This window comes from Notamacropus eugenii, chromosome 1 (assembly GCF_028372415.1).
Source record: "Notamacropus eugenii isolate mMacEug1 chromosome 1, mMacEug1.pri_v2, whole genome shotgun sequence".
NCBI lineage: Eukaryota > Metazoa > Chordata > Mammalia > Diprotodontia > Macropodidae > Notamacropus > Notamacropus eugenii.
The window spans coordinates 322699393-322720054 of NC_092872.1; the positions used below are offsets into that span (position 1 = coordinate 322699393).

Here is a 20662-nt window from a genome sequence, read left to right on the forward strand (position 1 = left end):
ACACTCCTATCAGCAAGACATTTCTAAGCATGGACCCTCTACATGCATTACTGTTATGTATATTACAAAAAAATACAAATTTTAAAATATGAGTTACAGTTGAAATTAATGACATTTAAAATAATAATTTTTATTTTCTTTACTGCAAGTAGCCAAAAACAATTTTTGCTCCTATTAAAATATTATTATTAATAATAATGATATTTTGTATTCTGATTCTTTCCCCACTACATTCATATCTGCCTGCATCTTTCTCATCCTTTAAAAAAAAACATTCACTAGTTCCTACCATCTCCTCAAACAGTCATCCACTAATTCTCTTCACCCTTATTTAGCCAAAGACTTCTTGCCACTTGCTGCTTCTACTTCCTCTTTTCTCACTCTCAACCTTATTACACAATTGAAACTCCCTTTCCCAAAGTTACCAACTGTGGACTACTACTATTACTAGAGGAGTCCACATGACAAGTGCCATCTCACACAGGGATGGCCTTAACAGACTTTATTGCTTCTCACAAGGGAAGGAAGCAAACAGTTGCTAGTACTCCATGCCAGCAATGAACAAAAAACATGAATGTGTAGCCTGCAGACTCAGAGAACGTCAGGATTCAACCTTTAGAGAAAGAGTCAATGGGAGACTGCCCGTAGTGCCAATGTGATATTCACAGCACCCATGACAGCCATGAATATCCTGGTGCAATTCTGAACTGTGAAATACTACAGACTCTACACATGGAAGACAGAATCAAAACATTTATTCAGACACCAGAAAGCCAAATACATCATAGTAACAAAAATCAATATATAATAGCAATGCAGAGGACAACACCATCCCTAAGCCTTCTCCCTGATAGGCTCCCTACAGATCAGCTTCATTAAATAAATCACAAACAGTCTCCCTTAAACAAAATCACACACTCTTTCACTCATGCTAGTCAGGCACCTGCTTACCTGCATCCTTCCTAGCTCTAATTAATGCATATAAAAGATGCACCAATTTAAATTATTATTACACTGCCTTGTTATTTAATGAACCAGCAAAAATAAGGATTTTTAAATTACACAATAGAAGAGAGAAATGAGGAACCAGGAACTAGTCATTTCTACCTTCACAACATCTCTCATTTCTAATTACTTCTCTCCACTCACAAACAGGCCCTCATCACCCCTGACCTAGATTATTTCAAGTTTCATAAATGGTCTCTCTTCCTGAAGTTTTTACCTCTGTAATCTCTTGACAGAGTGCTTTTCTTTAATCATACATATCTGATCATGTGACAAAAGCTATTCAATCAATTCAAGTGGCTTCCTATTGCCTCTATGATGAAATATACCCTCCTCAGTTTTACTTTTAAAGTCCTGTGCAGCCTAGCCCAAACTTATTTTCCAACCATATCTCAGGGAAGAGAATAAGCATTTATATTAGCTTATTAATATTATATTATTAAGCATTATATTAGCTTACAGTACCTATTATGTACCAGGCATTATGCAAAGCAATTTTTCACATGCATGATCTCACCTGATTGCCACAACCTTGGGAGGTAGATGCTATTATTATATACTCATTTTTTATAGTTGATGAAACTAGGGCAAACAGAGGTTAAGCGACTTATCCAGGCTCATACATGTATAACTAGCTGTGAGACCAAATTTGAACTCAGAGCTCCCTGATTCAGTGTTCTATCAACTGCACCACCAGCTGCTTGATTAGAGGTAGTTTTTAGACTCTGGACTCTAAATTCTGACCAAACTGGCCTTCTCTTTATTCCTCACAAATACCATTGCCTTTACACTGGCTCATCCCTCATAACTGGAATAAGCTCTCTCCTTACTTTCTTCTCATAGAATTGCTCTCTTACTTTAGGATTTTCTTCATGAAGCCATTTCTGGCATCCCCATCTGATATCCTTCTTCCCAAGCTCCCTTTTATTTAACTACAGTACATATATTTGTATTAACTTTATACTATATATTTTACGTGCACTTTTGTCTCCTCCATGGAATGTTAGTTCCTCACAAGTGAGGATTGTTTATCATGTCTCCCCAAGGCCCAGCTGGGGGACTAGACACAAATGGGGAACTAGCCACAAATCAAGCACTTGATAAACACTTAATAAGGGATTATTCTTGCCTTCTATCAATCAGTTGCTGTTACAAAATACTTGGGTGGCATAACATACGTTTTTTATACATAAACTCTTTTCTTTTCATTAAAAGTTTCTTTGCCTAGTTGGACACTGGAAAAAAATTAATAAAAATTTATCATCCATAGTCTGCTAGTTTTACCAGAGTAACAGTGATTTAACATGTGAAAGGAAAGAAAGACATATTCAGTTCTCTTTAATACTGATGAGACTTGTATTTACCTATGGTTTCTTCTTTATTTCTATGCTTGTTTCCTGAACCTCTTCCACTTCTGAGAATTTTTCATCATTTTCTAATGTCTGTTGAAGTTCATGGATAGTACTAAGAAAAACATGGAACTGCTTTCACCTTAGTTCCAGCCTCTCTTCAACATTTTCTTTTATATGAGACAGATGTAATTCTTTCCCCAAAGCATCTAGTTCCTTTAATGTTTCATGCCTGTCTGGATAGTCCTGTATGACTTTTGCCAAAACAGCATATTCCTGGAGTTTTTTCCATATTCTTTTTGCTTGAAGGATCTGTTGTTGGCACTCAGTAATTTTTTCATGTGCTCCAGTCATACTACTTTCTACGTCTTTGTAAATTTTTTCATAGTTGTCCATTTCTCTGAGATTCATGTCATATACAAATAAGGTTTTTCCTATTGAAAATTCACATTGAGACTATATGTTCAGCATGCGTTGGTACTGGCTATAACCTTCTTCCTGAGATCCAGCATTGCACCACTTAATGAAACTCCGCACTAACAGGTTGATTCTCAGATCAGCACCAGCACCAGGACCATCAATTAAGAGATGCTTTCTTATAACTTCATAGGCTGTCACCAACCCCATGACACCCTTGGTGGTGGCAGACCATCACACTCATCAAGACGCCCTGGGTCAAACTCTCACAATGCAGCCAGGCAAGCAGTCATGAAGGCCTAGGGGCAGGACCTGCGGCCAGAGCCGCAGCAGTGTCCCGCCAGCCTGTCTCCATAAATTCCAAATCAAATAAAATTTTTTGGAAGATTTTTATTTTTTATATAATTAATGTATATGTTTTTAGTTGTCAATATTTACTTCCAGAAGATTTTGAGTTTTCGATCTTCTTCTGCTCTCTCTCCTCTCCCCTCCCCAAGATGGCATGCCATTTGATATAACCTCTTCTTACACATTCATACTAAACAAAAATTTCACATTAGCCAGGATGTGATGAACAACTAGAACTAATGTGAGGAAACATGAGAAAGAAAAAAACAAAATGAAACAACAAAAGAAAAGGAGAGCAAATAGTGTGCTTCCATCTCCATCCAGATTTCAAAGTTCTTTCTCTGGATATGGAAGGCGTTTTCCATCATGAATGAGTCTTTTTTAGTGGTCTTAGGTTCTTGCGCTACTGAGAAGAGAAAAGTCTATCAAAGTAAGTCATCACACAATGTGACTTTTACCGTGTATAATGTTCTCCTGGTTCTGCTCATTTCACTCAGCATCAGGTCATATAAGTCATTCCAAGTTTTTCTGAAGTTGGCCTGCTCATCATTTCTTATAGAACAATAGTATATATTCCATTACATTCATATACCACAACTTGTCCAGCCATTTTCCAATTAATGGACATCTTCTCAATTTCCAGTTCTTTGAAACTGCAGAAGGAGCTGCTTATAAATATTTTTGTACATGTGACCCTTTCTCCCATTTTTATGATCTCTTTAGTACACAGACCTAAAAATGACATAGCTGGGTCAAAGTGTATGCCTAGTTTTATAACCCCTTGGACATAGTTTCAAATTTCTCTCCAGAATGGTTGGATTAGTTCACAACTCCACCAACAGTGCATTAGTGTTCAATGTTTCCATATCTTCTCCAACATTTATCATTTTTCTGTTTTCTCGTGTTTGCCAATCTGATACGTGTCATGTAGTACTTTAGAGTTGTTTTGATTTGGATTTCTCTAGGCAATAGTGATTTAGAGCATTTTTTTATGTGACTATAGATAGTTTTAATTTTTTCATCAGAAAACTGCCTGTTCATCTCCTTTCACCATTTATCAATTGGGGAATGACTTATACTCTTATGAATTCAACACAGTTCTCTATATATTTTAGAAATGAGATCTTCATCAGAGACACTGGCTGTAAAAATTGTTTCCCAGCTGTCTGCTTCCCTTCTAATCTTGGTTGCATTGACTTTGTTTGTGCAAAAACTTTTTAATTTAATGTAACCAAAATAATCCATGTTGAATTTCTAATGTTGTCTATCTCTCATTTGGTCATAAATTCTTCCCTTCTCCATAGATCTGATGGATAAACTATTCCTTGCTTGATTAAGTTGCTTATAGTGTCAGCTGTTGTATCTCAAATTGAATTGATTTTATCTTGGTATAGAGTATAATATGTTGGTCTATGCCTAGTTTCTGCCATACTGTTTCCCAGTTTTCCTATAAGTTTTTATTAAATACTGAGTTCTTATGCCAAAAGCTAAAGTCTTTATCAAATTTATTTTTATTTATCAAATTTAGGTTGCTAAAGTCATTGACTACTGTGTTTTAAATACCTAACCTATTCCACTGATTCATTACTCTGTTTCTTAGCCAGTACCAAGTAGTTTTCATGGTTGTTGTTTTATAATACAATTTAAGAACTGGTATGGCTAGGCCACCTTCTCTTGCATTTCTATTCATTTATTCCTTTGATACTCTAGATTTTTTGTTCTTTCATATACTTTTTCTATTGCTTTTACTAGTTTTATAAAACATTTTTGGAAGTTTGATTTGCATGACACTGAAAAATGTAAATTAATTTAGGTCAAACTATCATTTTTATTATATTAGTTTGGCCCACCCATGAGCAACTAATATTTTTCCAGTTATTAGATCTGACTTGATTTGTGTGGAAAGTGTTTTTAAATGTGTTCATATAGTCTTGGCTTGGCAAGTAGACTTTGAAAATTATTACAATGTATACAGTAATGTTAAATGGAACTTCTCTTTCTATCTCTTGATGTGGGCTTTGTTAGTAATACATTGAAATGGAGATCAGTTGTATGGGTTTATTTTATATCCTACAACTTTGTTAATTTTTTTTTTTATTATTTCAAGTAATATTTTATATTTCATCTGCATTTTATATGTTGTCTGCAAAGAGTTATAGCTTTGTTTCTTCCTTGCTTATTCTAATTCTTACGACTTCTTTTACTTCCCATAATGTTAAATCTAACATTTCTAGTACAATATTGAATAACAGTGGTGATAATGGACATCCTCGTTTCACCCCTGATGTTATTAGGGTCTTCCTTATCCCCATTACATATAATACTTGGTGATGGTTTTAGATATATGTTACTTATCATTTTAAGAGTATGGCTCTAGTGTTTTTAAAGAGAATGGGTGTTGTGTTTTGTCAAAAGCTTTTTCTGCATCTATTGAGATAATCCTATGATTACTGTTGTTCTTGTTTTTGATATGGTCAATTGTGCTGATAATTTTCCTAATATTGAACAAGCCTTGCATTTCTGGTATAAATCCTACCTGGCCACAGTGTCTTATCCTCAAAATACATTACCATAATCTCTTTGTTAACATTTTAATTAAAATTCTTGCATATATATTCGTTAGGGAACCTGGTTTGTAATTTTCTTTCTCTGTTTTGGTTCTTCCTGGTTTAGGTATTAGTACCATATTTGTATCATAAAAAAGAATGTGGTAGGACTCCTTCTTCACCTCTTTTCTCAAACATTTTACATAGTGTTGGAATTAATAGTTCTTTAAATGTTTGGTAGTATTCGCTTACAAATCCATCTGATTCTAGAGATTATTTTTTAGGGAGTTCATTGATGGTTTGTTCAATTTCTTCTTCTAAAATGGGGTTAAATATTTTACTTCCTCTTCCACTAATCTGGACAATTTACATTTTTGTAAATATCCATTTCACTTAAGATTGTCAAATTTATTGGCATACAGTTAGGCAAAATTGCTCCTCGTTGTTGTTTTACTTTCCTCTTCATTGGCTGTGAATTCACCCTTTTCATTTTTGATACTGGTATTTTGGCTTTATTCTTTCTTTTTTAAAAAAAATCAAACTAACCAAAGGTTAATTTTTCATAAAAGCTCTTAGTTTTATTTATTAGTTCTTTTTGCTATTTCAATTTTATTAACCTCTCCTTTGGTATTCAGTTTTTCTAATTTGGTATTTAATTGAAAATTTTCAGTTTGTTCTTTTTCTAGCTTTTTCAGTTGCATGCCCAATTCATTTATCTCCTCTTTCTCTATTTTATTCATGCAACCATGCCAAGATCTAAAAACTCCCTTAAGAGCTGTTTTTCTGCATGCTATAAGTTTTGATATGCTGTCTTACGATTGTCATTCTATTGCATGAAGTTATGAATTGTTTCCATGATTTGTTGTTTAACCCACTCACTCATTAATACTAGTTTATTCAGTTTCTAATTTGTTGTTAGTCTATCTTTCCATGGCTCTTTACTACTTGTAATTTTTATTGTCATCTGAAGAGAATGCATTTAATATTTCTACCTTTCTGCATTGGGTTGTGAGGTTTTGATGCCCAGATACATGGTATTTTTTGTGGAGCTGCCATGTATCAACAAGAAAAAGGTATATTCCTTTCTCTCCCGAGTCAGTTTTGTCCAGAGGTCAACCATATCCAACTTTTCTAAAATTCTTTTCATCTCTTCAACTTATTTCTTGTTTATTTTGTGGTTGGATTTATGAAGTTCAGAGAGAGTCAGGTTGAGGTCCCCCACTAGTATAGTTTTGCCATCTATTTCTTCCTGTAACTCCCTGAACTTCTTCTCTAAGAATCTGGATGCTATACCACTTGGTGCATATATGGTTAGTAATTATATCACTTCATTGTCTATGGTATCTTTTAGCAAGATATAGTTTCCTTCCTTATCTCTTTTAATTATTATTTTTTTGCTTTTGTTTTTTCTGAGATCAAGATTGGTACTCTTATTTTGTTTTGTTTTTTAATTCAGATGAAGCATAATATATTTGACACCAGCCTTTTACTTTTACTCTGTATGTATCCCTCTGCTTTAAATGTGTTTCTTGTAAGCAACATATTATAGTATTATGGTTTTGCATTAACTTTGCTATCCACTTCCCTTTTATGGGAAAATTCATCCCACTCACATTCATAATTATGCTTACTATCTATATTTCCCTCCATGCTACATCCCCCTTCCCGCTTATGCTTTTCTCTCTGTGTTCTCCCTTTCCTGTCTCACTAGAGTCTTGCTTTTGACCACTGCCTCCCTCAGTTTGCTCTCCCTTCTATCAGTCCCCTCCCTTTTCTTCCTTTTTTCCCTTACCACTTCTTCCCTCTCTTCTATCCATCCCATCCCTTTTCTTTCCCTTTTCTCTTACTACTTCCTACATATAAGTTAGATTTGATTATGTTGTTCCCTCTTTCAACCAAATCTGATGAAAGTAAGGTTCAAACAATGCTCATCTCCCTCCTTTCTTTCCCTCTACTCTAATAGGTTTTTGTGCCCTTTCATGTGACATAATTCATGTGATAGCTCCTCCTTTCCTCTTCTCTCACTACAATGCCTTTTCACCACTTAGATTTTTTTTTATCATTACATCAAATTCAACTTATGACCCATGTCCTTTGTCTGTGTAAGAGCTATGTAAGAGAAATTTGCTTCTTAATCAACCATCTTGGCTCCCAGAAGTCCCCGAGTCTCCTCTGGAAGATTGCTTTAAAAAACAGGTTGGAAAATATGTTTTTGATATTTTTTTAATGCAGAGATATTAGTTTTTATACGTGACATAGTTAAATCACTTTGGGCAACAAAAGAGCAGTTTTTAAAAGTCTTATTGATCATAATGACTCCATGTTGTCATGAAAGTAAAATTGTACCCTAAGGCCTCACTCAATGTTCCAAGGAGGTTCATTCTTAATAATAAATGAAATAAGTCCGTATTTCAAATATTGGTTGTGATTGCAAGAATCTTTTCAGATCTTACCTACTGTATGAAGATTGGTGTAGTTGAAACTAGATATATCAATCCATTATTCCTCTTAATTAGATGAATATAAACTGCAATACATTACAAATATTTAAAGACATCACTGTCATCTTCTCCTAGCTGTGGAACTGCCACTGTTCTCTCTTGACCTGTGACAAATAGCTATCTGATACACAGTGAGGGCACTAGTGTCAATTTCTACCTACAAAAGTATTTAAATTTCAACCATATTCCCTTAAAGGTGGTCCTTAGCCTGCTTGTTCCTATATTTAATTTCATCCTAAATTCTGTGGTTTCCAGGAGTTTTCTTTTACATTTTCTCATTAATTAATAAAATTTCAACATGTCATCCAATTTTTCAGCTAAGCACAGAGCCTCAATTCCTGTTTGCTAAGTATCACTTATTTTAAAAATAAGAAAACTATTTTTCTCAATATTTACTCATATCTCTATGTAGTAATTCCCTTAATCTAATAGATGAAATAAATATCAATGTTATTGAATATGTAATTTATTAGCAATTAAATCAGTAACATGAAAAGGAAATAGAAAATTAACTGCAATAATTCATGATAAAGAAAATGACAGGTGTCTTCTCAAACACTCACTCTAACTACAAATGGTTTCTCTGTTTCTGAGAATACAGTCCCAAAAAAGACTACCAAAGATGGCTGGGTAGGAGGAAGCATTACAGCCCAGTTCTCTCCTGTAACTGCTCCAACAAAGACTCAAGACAAGCATAGGATGGGATGGGGGAACAGATATTACTTAGACCTAACTTTCATTTGAACTTGCAAAAGGAGGGCAAAATGGGAATGCAGTTACACATACAGACACATAATCATTCAATAAACATTTATTTAGAGCCTATTATGAGCCTACTGTATTAAGCACTGAGAATAAAAAAAGAGACAAAAGACAATCTCTGACCTTAAGGAGCTCACAATTTAATGGAAGAGGTAACATGCAATTAAATATATACAGAGCAAGCTATATACAGGTTAATTAGGAAATAACTAAGAGAAGTAAAGCACTAGAATTAAAAGGGGTCATGGAAAGGTTCCTATACAAAGTAGGAGTTTAGTTGGGACTTAAGGAAATTATGGCAGGGAAGATGGCCAGAGAAAATGAGCAGAGTCAGGAAATAGAGTGTCTTGTTCATAGAACCTCAAAGAGGCCACTGTTGATACATAGACAAGTATGTAGATTACTTTGTGGGAAATAAGGTATAGTAACTGTTGTCCTTCATTCTCAAAGAAGACCAAAACGACACCACTATGCTATTCAAGTTTCAATGTGTCTAACTGTGGTTGATCAGACCAGCATGAGCTCAGAATGTTCTACCACAGGTCAGGCAATAATACTCTATGTGAATATTTGAGGTGGATACTCTAAATTTGTGCATCTTGCATTTCCTTTGAGCTGTTTCAATCCTGTTTTGCTCATAGAGCACAATATCTTCTTTGATATGGGCATGCCAGGCTAAACGGTTCTGTGCCAGTGTTTCCCATGTCACACAACCAAAGTTCTTAACAGAGATATTGAGATTATCCTTGTATCATTTCTTCTGATCACCATGTAAACACTTACCATGTGTGAATTCTTAAAACAGTCTTTTTGGCAAGGGTACATAATGCATTCCAACAACATGGCTGGCTCATTGGAGTTACACTCTCTGAAGCAGAGCTTGAATGCTTGGCAGCTTAGTTCAAGTAAGAACAGGAAATACAGTAACTTCAACATTACAAAGTGTTTTTGCATGACAGCACATTTTATACTTGCTCCTGGAGGCAAAGAAGTCAATAAAGTTTATTGAGTTGAGGGGTGACATGAGCTGGGAGGCTGCTTGGTACCTCATTGGATTGGATGCTGGACCAGAAGTCAGGAAAACCTGCATTCAAATCGGCCTCAGACACTTTCTAGCAGTACAATCCTGGGCAAGTCACTTTACCTCTGTTTGCCTTAATCCCCTGAAGAACAAAACAAACCACTAGTACTTTTCTCAAGAAAAGCCATGCACAATATTGGCATGCTAAAGTGCATTGTGAGAAAACTGATTACTAATAAGGAATGACTGGAAAGGATATGAGCAAGGGTGACGTCAAGCTGGCAGAGTAGAAAAACGCACATACTCTGGCTCTTCCCCTTCAGCCCACAAAATACCTGTAAAGAAAGTCTCTAGGCAGAGCCAAGATGGCAGAGTAGAAAGACACACATACACATAGCTCCGAACCCACAACCCATAGAACATCTGTAAATAACAACTCACTGCGAATTCTGCAGGACCAGAGGCCACAGAACATTGGAGCGAAGGAGATTTCTGTTCCAGAGGGACCTGCAAACCTTTCGCAAAATGTCCTTTGCACCACGGACTGGGCACCACGGACTGGGAGCCAAGTACAGCCCTGCCAGGGCCACGGCACCAAAAGGAGAAGATCCGAGTGGGCTTCAGGGACGGGATCTCCAGCGGCCTCGCAGGTCCCTCCAGCCACAGGTGACGGGGGTCAGTGAGAGGGTCTCTTTGGCGGATTGAGAGGGGAGTGGGATGCCCCCATAACTCAGGCCCCCTCGGGAGGCAGAAGCGGAGGTGGGAGCAGAACGGGGCTCCCCAAGCAGGCAGGAGCCTGGATCCATTGTTGAAGGTCTCTGCATAAAGCCCTTGAGGGAAATGAGCCCATGAGGCGGCCCTGCCCCAACCTGACCACCTGAACTTAATCTCACACTGAATAGCAGCCCTGCCCCCGCCAAAAGCCCTGAGGCTGGGAAACAGCATTTGAATCTCAGACCTCAAGCACTGGCTGGGAGGATCAGGAGGTGAGGTGGGAGTGAAGACAATATTCAGAAGTCAAGTCACTGCCTGGGAAAAGGACCAGAAAAGGGAAAAGAAATAAGACTATAGAAGGTTACTTTCTTGGTGAACAGGCATTTCCTCCCTTCCTTTCTGATGAGGAAGAACAATGCTTACCATCAGGGAAAGACATAGAAGTCAAGGCTTCTATATCCCAGCCCATTCAATGGGCTCAGGCCATGGAAGAGCTCAAAAAGGATTTTGAAAATCAGGTTAGAGAGGTGGAGGAAAAGCTGGGAAGAGAAATGAGAGACATGCAGTCAAAGCATGAACAGCAGGTCAGCACCCTGCTAAAGGAGACCCAAAAAAAATGCTGAAGAAAATAACACCTTGAAAAATAGGCTAACTCAATTGGCAAAAGAGGTTCAAAAAGCCAATGAGGAGAACAATGCTTTCAAAAGCAGAATTAGCCAAATGGAAAAGGAGATTCAAAAGCTCACTGAAGAAAATAGTCCTTTCAAAATTAGAATGGAACAGATGGAGGCTAATGACTTTAGGAGAAACCAAGAAATCAAAAAACAAAACCAAAAGAATGAAAAAATGGAAGATAATGTGAAATATCTCATGGGAAAAACAACTGACCTGGAAAATAGATCCAGAAGAGACAATTTAAAAATTATGGGACTACCTGAAAGCCATGATCAAAAAAAGAGTCTAGACATTATCTTTCATGAAATTATCAAGGAAAACTGCCCCGACATTCTAGAACCAGGAATATTCAAGGAATCCACAGAGCACCGCCTGAAAGAAATCCAAAAAGAGAAACCCCTAGGAAAATTGTGGCCAAATTCCAGAGTTCCCAGGTCAAGGAGAAAATATTGCAGGCGCCTAGAAAGAAACAATTCAAGTACTGTGGAAATACAATCAGGATAACACAAGATCTAGCAGCTTCTACATTAAGGAATCGAAGGGCATGGAATAGGATATTCCAGAAGTCAAAGGAACTAGGACTAAAACCAAGAATCACCTACCCAGCAAAACTGAGTATAATACTTCAGGGGAAAAATTGGTCTTTCAATGAAATAGAGGACTTTCAAGCATTCTTGATGAAAAGACCAGAGCTGAAAAGAAAATTTGACTTTCAAACACAAGAATGAAGAGAAGCATGAAAAGGTGAACAGCAAAGAGAAGTCATAAGAGACTTACTAAAGTTGAAATGTTTACATTCCTACATGGAAAGACAATATTTGTAACTCTTGAAACTTTTCAGTATCTTGGTACTGGGTGGGATTATACACACACACATGCACATGCATACGCACACACACATAGAGACAGAGCGCACAGAGTGAATTGAAGAGGATGGGCTCATGTCTTAAAAAAAATGAAATCAAGCAGTGAGAGAGAAATATATTGGGAGGAGAAAGGGAGAAATGGAATGAGGCAAATTATCTCTCATAAAAGAGGAAAGCAAAAGACTTATTAGTGGAGGGATAAAGAGAGGAGGTGAGAGAAAAACATGAAGCTTACTCTCATCACATTCCACTAAAGGAAAGAATAAAATGCACACTCATTTTGGTATGAAAACCTATCTTACAATACAGGAAAGTGGGGGATAAGGGGATAAGCAGGGTGGGGGGGATGATGGAAGGGAGGACATGGGGAGGAGGGAGCAATTTGAGGTCTACACTCATGGGGAGGGACAGGATCAAAAGAGAATAGAAGTAATGGGGGACAGGATAGGATGGAGGGAAATATAGTTAGTCCTATACAACACAACAATTATGGAAGTCATTTGCAAAACTACACAGATTTGGCCTATATTGAATTGCTTGCCCTCCAAAGGGAAGGGGTGGGGAGGGAGGGAGGTAAAGAAGTTGGAACTCAAAGTGTTAGGAACAACTGTCAAGTAATGTTCTTGCCACTAGGAAATAAGAAATACAGGTAAAGGGGTATAGAAAGTTATCTGGCCCTACAGGACAAAAAGAGAAAATGGAGACAAGGGCAGAGAGGGATGATAGAAGAGAGAGCAGACTGGTCATAGGGGCAATTAGAATGCTTGGTGTTTGGGGGGGAGGGGAGAAAAGGGGAGAAAATTTGGAACCCAAAATTTTGTTAAAGTGAATGTTAAAAGTTAAATAAATAAATTAATAAAAAAAAAAAAAGAGAAAGACTCTCAACAAATTGTAGAGCATCAGAAGCCACAGGAGAATGGAGCGGAGGAGATTTCCAGCCCAGGGGGAAGTGGAAGGCCAAAGGGAAAGGTCTGTCCCAACATAAGTGGAACAGAACCCAGTCCAGCCTTGGCCTCGGGACACTGTGAGGAGTAGGACAGGAGTCGGCTTCAGGGACAGAATCCCCAGCAGCAGGGGTTCCAAATCCCTTAACCCATACACAATAAAGATCAGTGAGAGGGTTTTTTCAACCAGAGCAAGAAGGAAGCAGGGTCCTCCCCTAGCCCCAGCCCTAGGCAGTGATTGCAGCAGTAGGAGGGGGATTAGAACTCGTTGTCTGACAAAAATTCCTGGGAAAATTCGATTAACAATATGGCAGAAACTAGGCATAGACTAATGTCTGACACCATACGCAAGAATAAAGTTGAAATGGGTATATGATCTAGGTATAAAGATTGATACTATGGACAAATTGGTGGAGGAAGGAATAGTGTATTTATCAGATTTACAGAGAAGGAAAGAATTATTGACTAAAGAAGAGAAAGAAAGCATTATGAACTGCAAGATGGATAACTTTGATTACATTAAACTGAAGAGTTTTTGCACAACCAAACCCAATGCAACCAACATTTTGGGGGATGCAGAAAACTGGGAAAGAATTTTTGCACCTAGTATCTGTGATAAAAGCCTCATTTCTAGAGTATATAGAGAACTGAATCAAATGTGCAAAAATACAAGTTATTCCCTAATTGATAAATGGTCAAAGGATAGGAACAGGCAGTTTTCAGAGGAAGAAAATAAGACATCTATAGTCATATGAAAAACTGCTCTGAATCACTATGGATTAGAGAGATGCAAATCAAAACAACTCTGAGGCACCATATCACACCTATCAGATTGACAAACATGACAGAACAGGAAGATGATAAATATTGGGGAGGATATGGGAGAGTTGGAACACTAATTCATTGTTGACAGAGCTGTGAGCTGATCCAACCATTCTGGAGAGCAATTTGGAAGTATGCCCAAAGGGCTACAAAAATATGCATACCCTTTGACCCAGCAATATTGCTCCTCAGATTGTATCCCCAAGAGATTATAAAAATAGGAAAGGGTACCATGTGTGCAAAAATATTTATAGCAGCACTTTTTGTAGTACCCCAAAACTGGAAATCAAGGGGATACACATCAATTGGGGAATGACTGAATAAATTATGGTGTATGAATGTGATGGAATACTATTTTGCTATAAGAAATGATGAACAGGAAGATTTCAGAGAGGCCTGGAAAGATTTATATGATCTGATGCTGAGCTAAAGGAGCAGAACCAAAAGAACTTTGTGCACAGCAACTACCACAGTGTGAGTTTTTTCTGGTAGACTTGGAACTTCATTGTAATGCAAGGATTTAAAGAAATTCCCAATGGTCTTTTAGGCAAAATGCCTTCCACTTCCAGAGAAAGAACTGTGGAATTCAATCGTGGAACACAGCAGATCACTTTCTTTTGTATTACATCTTGGTTTCTTATATGATTTTTCACATTCATTTTAATTATTCTAGACAGCATAACTATAGTGAAAATGTATTTAACAGGAATGTATGTGTAGAACCTGTATAAAATTGTATGCCATCTCAGGGTGGGAGGGGGAAAGTATCGGGTAGAGAGGGGAAAATATCTGAGTTATATGGTAGTGATTGTAGAACACTGAAAATAAATAAAATTAATTTAAAAAATTAGAATGGAGCAAGTGAAAGCTAATGACTTTATGAGAAACCAAGAAATTGCAAAACAAAACCAAAAGAATGAAAAAATGGAAGACAAAGTGAAATATCTCATTGGAAAAACTGACTTGGAAAATAGAACCAGGAGAGACAATTTAAATATTATGGGATTACCTGAAATCCATGATCAAAAAAGAGTTTAGACATCTTTCATGTAATTATCAAGGAAAACTGCCCTGATATTGTACAACTAGAAGGCAAAATAGATATTGAAAGAATCCAGTGATCACCTCCTGAAAGAGATCCAAAAAGACAAACTCCTAGGAATATTGTAGCCAAATTTCAGAGTTCCCACATAAAAGTGAAATGTTGCAAGCAGCTAGAAAGAAACAATTCAAGTCTTAAGGAAGTACAATCAGGATAACACAAGATCTACCAACTTCTACATTAAGGGACTGAAGGGCTTGGGATATGATATTCCAGAAGTCAAAGGAACTAGGATTAAAACCAAGAATCACCTACCCAGCAAAACTGAGTATAATACTTCAGGGGAAAAATTGGTCTTTCAATGAAATAGAGGACTTTCAAGCATTCTTGATGAAAAGACCAGAGCTGAAAAGAAAATTTGACTTTCAAACACAAGAATGAAGAGAAGCATGAAAAGGTGAACAGCAAAGAGAAGTCATAAGGGACTTACTAAAGTTGAACTGTTTACATTCCTACATGGAAAGACAATATTTGTAACTCTTGAAACTTTTCAGTATCTTGGTACTGGGTGGGATTATACACACACACACACACACACACACACACACACACACACATAGAGAGAGAGACATACAGATATACAGACAGAGAACATGGGGTGAGTTGAATAGGAAGGAATCATATCTAAAAAAATAGAATTAAGGGGTAGGAGAGAAATATATTGGGAGGAAAAAGGGAGAAATGGAATGGGACAAATTATCTCTCATAGAAGAGGCAAGAAAAAGCTTTTCCAATGCAGGTGAAAAGGGTGAGGTGAGAGGGAATAAATGAAGTTTACTCTCATCCCACTTGGCTCAAGGGAGGAATCACATGCATACTCAATTTGGTAAGAAAATCTATCTTACTCTACAGGTAAGTAGAGGAAAAGGAAATAAGCGGGGTGGGGGCAGATGATGGAAAGGTGGGCAAATGAGAGGAGGGAGCAATTAGAAGCAAATACTCTTGGGTAGGGACAAGGTCAAAAGAAAGAATAGAAGAAATGGGGGCAGGATAGGATGGAGGGAAATATATTTAGTCTTACACAACATGACTATTATGTAAGTCGTTTGCAACACTACACATATATATCCTATATTGAATTGCTTCCTTCTCAGTGGGGATGGGTGGGTGGAGAAGAAGGAGGAGAAATTGAAACTCAAAGTTTTAGGAATAAAGGTTGAAAATTGTTTTTTGCATACAACTGGGAAATAAGAGATACAGGTAATGGGGTATAGAAATTTATCTTGCCCTACAGGACAAGAGAGAAGATAAGGATAAGGGAAGGGAGTGGTGTTAGAAGGGTGGGCACATTGGTGGAAGGGGCAATCAGAATGCAAGGCGTTTTGGAGTAGGGAGAGGGGAGGGATGGAGAGAAAATTTGGAGCTCAAAATTTTGTGGAAATGAATGTTGAAAACTTTAAATAAAAAAACCAAATAAATATAAATAAAAAATAAAAAAAATAAGCAATGACTGGAGAGATCAAGAATTTCCCCTTTTTCTATGGTCCTCATTTCAAAATTCAGTCTCTTAAAGGACATTATTGATAACGAGATTGCATTCATTCTCGATCTTGGTCAGACGGAACCCAGTCTTACAAGGAATTTGATCTAAGGTGGGGAAGTCCATTGTGTTCTACTCAGGTTTGGGCAGGGACAAATTCTTTGATTTAGGTTGGCCAAAGCTGGAGGTGGTTTGTCTGCAGATATAGTTTCTATGACCAAGAGAAACAGCCCCTCCTTGTGGTGAACTCAACTCTTATTGTAATATTTATTCACTCATTAATATTCAATCAATCAGAGTTGATTTTCACCTTAAATCATAATTTAAATGGGAAGATATTTCCCATTCCTTAATAGGCTCATTTAGCCTGCTTAAGTCACATGGAAGAATAAGTCACATGAGTTTGAGTCACATAAAGCCTCTAGTGGGAGGAGTTTGCTGAGGGGTGGAGCAGTAAGGATAGAACAGGAAGAGGCTACAGCAGAATTGAGAGGAAATTAGTGAGAGAGCAGTCAGAACTGAAGGAAGCATGCAAGCCTGGAGCTGACTGTTGTATTGCCAAGGCAATATTCACAGCCCTGGTGGTGACTATGATTATTCCACCTTAGTACTGGATTGCAAAATGTAAAAGACTCTCCACATATAAGGCAGAAGAAAAACATTCATTTAAGCACCAGAAAACCAAATCTCAGAACCAGGAAGCAAAATCTGTCATGGTGACCAAGAAGTTAATAAATATGATCACAGCAGAGGACTAAACAATTCTCAAACCTCCGCTCCCCCAGCCAGGGCCTTCTCAACAGACAACTGCCACAAGGTTTCAGTTGACTTGTATCAGTTGACCTGTGTTCTTTCCCCTCTGACCTGACCTCACTCACTCATTTCCTCCTGGATCTGCTCTACCCTTTCTCTTCTGCCTTTTCAGCAAGCTTCTCCCATCATATGTGACCCAGGCTTTCCAGGGGATCCAAGCAGATCTTATGGTTCTATTAATTAATGAGAAAGCTCTTTCTTACATTTGGCCCCAAGATCTTTCATATTCATTACATAGGTTGGTGGGGCAGCTGGTATTACAAGCACCCCATCGTTCCCTTTCAACAAATGGTGCCCACAATCTTGGGGTAAGGGGCGAAGGTCTCTTCTTTTACAACTACTTCCTGCTGAGATTGGACTTGGAACTGTCTCTGCCCCAAAAGGTCCCATTTGAGGGATCACTTCTTTAACTGGCTTATGGCGTTTGGTCAACTTCAGGTCCAGGGATGACAAATCACTGTCCATGGCTAGGAGACGACATCCAGCTTAAGCAATCAAGCATCTGCAGGTGGAAGGTACTAAGCCTATAGGAAACAAATCTAGCAAACAAGTTTAACAGATGAAAAGTCAAAAAAAAAAAAAAAACCCAAAGTAACAAAACAAGGAAGCAATAACCAGAAACAGGATAGATATAGGGTCAGCTATGGTTCTGGAGTCCATAAATCCACTATCAAAGCCACATTCACGGTAGAATATGTGAATTAAGCACAATTTGGTAATCATCCTCTCCTGACTAAACAAGAGTTATAATATTTTCTTTCCCATGTGTTATAATTTCTGCAGCCTTTGGATCATCTACCTTCTGTTTTAGCCATACTTTAGCTCCCTATTTTATTCTATCAGTGGAACCAAATCCTACAGTTACTCTACTAATTATTTCAGAAGGAGGGTAAGTTTTCACAAGTGGTCTTGTTTCAAAAGGAATAATAACCATTTGAATTACTCTATCATTTTACAAAACTGTATGGGTCCATCACCTCAATTTTGGAGTGTTACAATAATTTCTCCTTGATAATTAGAATCTATCACTCCAGTCAATACATGTATTCCTCAAGCTGCTAATCCTGATCCGAACCAGGGTTTGAACAACTTCTTATTCTCCCTGAAGGTGCAACAAACTTGGATACAAGTCTTCAGCAGGATCTGTAGGGGCAGTTCTTACTTCTCTATTTCGCCTAGTATCAAGTCCCTTTTCTTGGTGCATTCTGTATAGTTCATTAGTTGGAATACCATCTATGCTTCTAAAATCTACCCCTGATCTCAACAGAGCAGTAAACAATTCTCTCCTTGACAATTTATTCTGATTTTGAATTCACTGGCTATTTACTCTTCTCTCTTTAGCTATATTGGCTTTTCCCCAGTTTCCTAAGTCACCTAACTGTGAAATCTTCTCTAACACCTCTAAAAGAGGTTGCCCCATTTCCTCAATTATTAGGGTAAAATTAAGTGCTTGTAAGTAGGAGGAGACATCATTACCATTATATTCCTATGGTAAACTCCAAAGGGAGCATCATAATATGCATCTGCATTTCCAATCATTATGGCAGTTTTCATTACCTCCTCCTTTAACTTTCTTATACAGTCCCTAAGTGAACACCAGGTTCTGTCTCCACTAGGCCACATAGAGTCAGTAGGATATTGCCTACTGCAGCCTTCAGCAGTCAAAGCTAACAGATTAGTTGTATCATTACCTCCTTGCATATTGTAATCTCTAAGAGTTTGCTGTACAAAAGGATTCTGGCTAATACCTCTAAATTTCAGGCAGCCTATGGGATCAATAGCTATTCCTTCAGCTCTGTCATCACTGATTCTCACCATCCAAGATATTAATGATTCTCTCATCTTTTGGGTGAATTTACTCAAAATTTCTGTGACCTTCTGCTAAGTAAAATTCTCAATTAGTTCCTTAAACACTGAGTTACCTCCTTAGTTCTCCTGTTTCTGCCTCACTATTGAGTGAGGTTTTGACTGAGGAACTTCTTCCTCTAAAATTATTTCACTTTCTTTGTCACTGTGGCAACTAGGGGTCTGTGTCATTTGGCTTGTGTTGGCTTGTGTTGGCTTGTGTTCTTTCCCCTCTGACCTGACCTCACTCACTCACTTCCTCCCAGTTCTGCTCCACCTTTCCTGTTCTGCCTCTTCAGCAAGCTCCTCCCACCACATTTGACCCAGGCTTCTAGCGGATCCAAGAAGATCATATGGGTCTATTAATTAATGGGAAAAATCTTTCCGTTTTAAATTACTATTACAGCTGTGAGAAGGTCATTTTTTTAAAGACAGCCCGTTTCTGATTTGTTTAAGGGTACCTGTTTGTCATTGTTTAAGGGAGTTGGTTTGTGGGAAGCCTAACAGAGGAAAGTCTTGGGGCTGGTGTTGTACTCTGCATTGTTATTGTGTATGGATGTCTTTGTTACAATGATGGATTGGGCTTTTGGTGTCAAAATAAATGATTTGGTTCTGTCTTACCTGTGGAGAGTCCATTGTATTTCACGATTCAGAATTGAACGGGAATATTCATGGCCACTGTGGGCACTGTGAATATCACATTGGCACTACACCACTCTCTAGAAAACCCACTTTTGTAAGTCATATAAGCCATTAACTTATATACCATAATTGTCTTTGGCATTTGAGAGCGTTACTGACCTATTTTATTAAAATGCTAACATTATTAATAAAATGACTAATTACTCAGAAATTGTGTCTCTCTAACTTTTTAAATGTCACACTGGGATCATGAAGAGTCTGACAAGGCTGAACAACAACAACATGATCTGACCTGTGCTTTAGGAAAAGCACTTTAGTAGCTGAATGGAAGATGGATTGAAAAGAGGAGAGACTAGGCTAAGGCAAAACTCACCAGCAGTCTCTTGCAATAATCATGGTCTAAGGTGATGAAAGCCTGTATCAGAGAGGTGGCCGTGTCACAGGAGAGAAGGGAATGTATTTAAGACATGATACAAATATGAAATTGACAGGCCTTATCAACAGCTGGGACATGGATGGGTGAGAGATAGTGAGGAACCAACCATGATTCCTAGGTTGTGAGTGTGAGGGACTTGGAGAATGCTTCTGTCCATTTAAGATTTAGAGGGAAAGATAATGAGCTTTGTTTTGGACAATATGAGTTTAAAACATCTACTGGCTATCAAGTTCAACATGTCTGAAAGTGGTGGTTTCCTTCCAGGAGCCAAGATAGAGGACTAAGAAGTAAGTCACTCTCCCCCTCCCTTATTGACTTCTGAAAGCCCAGAAAATATTGCCTCAAGAAAAACTATGAAATAGCTGAGCCAGTAG

At 37.7% G+C, this 20662-nt stretch overlaps 1 protein-coding gene and 1 pseudogene across 1 annotated transcript in view; one reads left to right on the forward strand and one right to left on the reverse strand.

Moving 5' to 3' along the window:
* The window catches only part of LOC140517968 (immunoglobulin alpha-2 heavy chain-like), a gene marked incomplete at its 5' end in the record, with an annotated part of 937512 nt that overhangs the window by 21279 nt on the left and 895571 nt on the right, over positions 1-20662 (forward strand). The window lies entirely within an intron of this gene.
* LOC140525525 (THO complex subunit 7 homolog pseudogene) lies at positions 2370-2981 on the reverse strand (annotated as a pseudogene).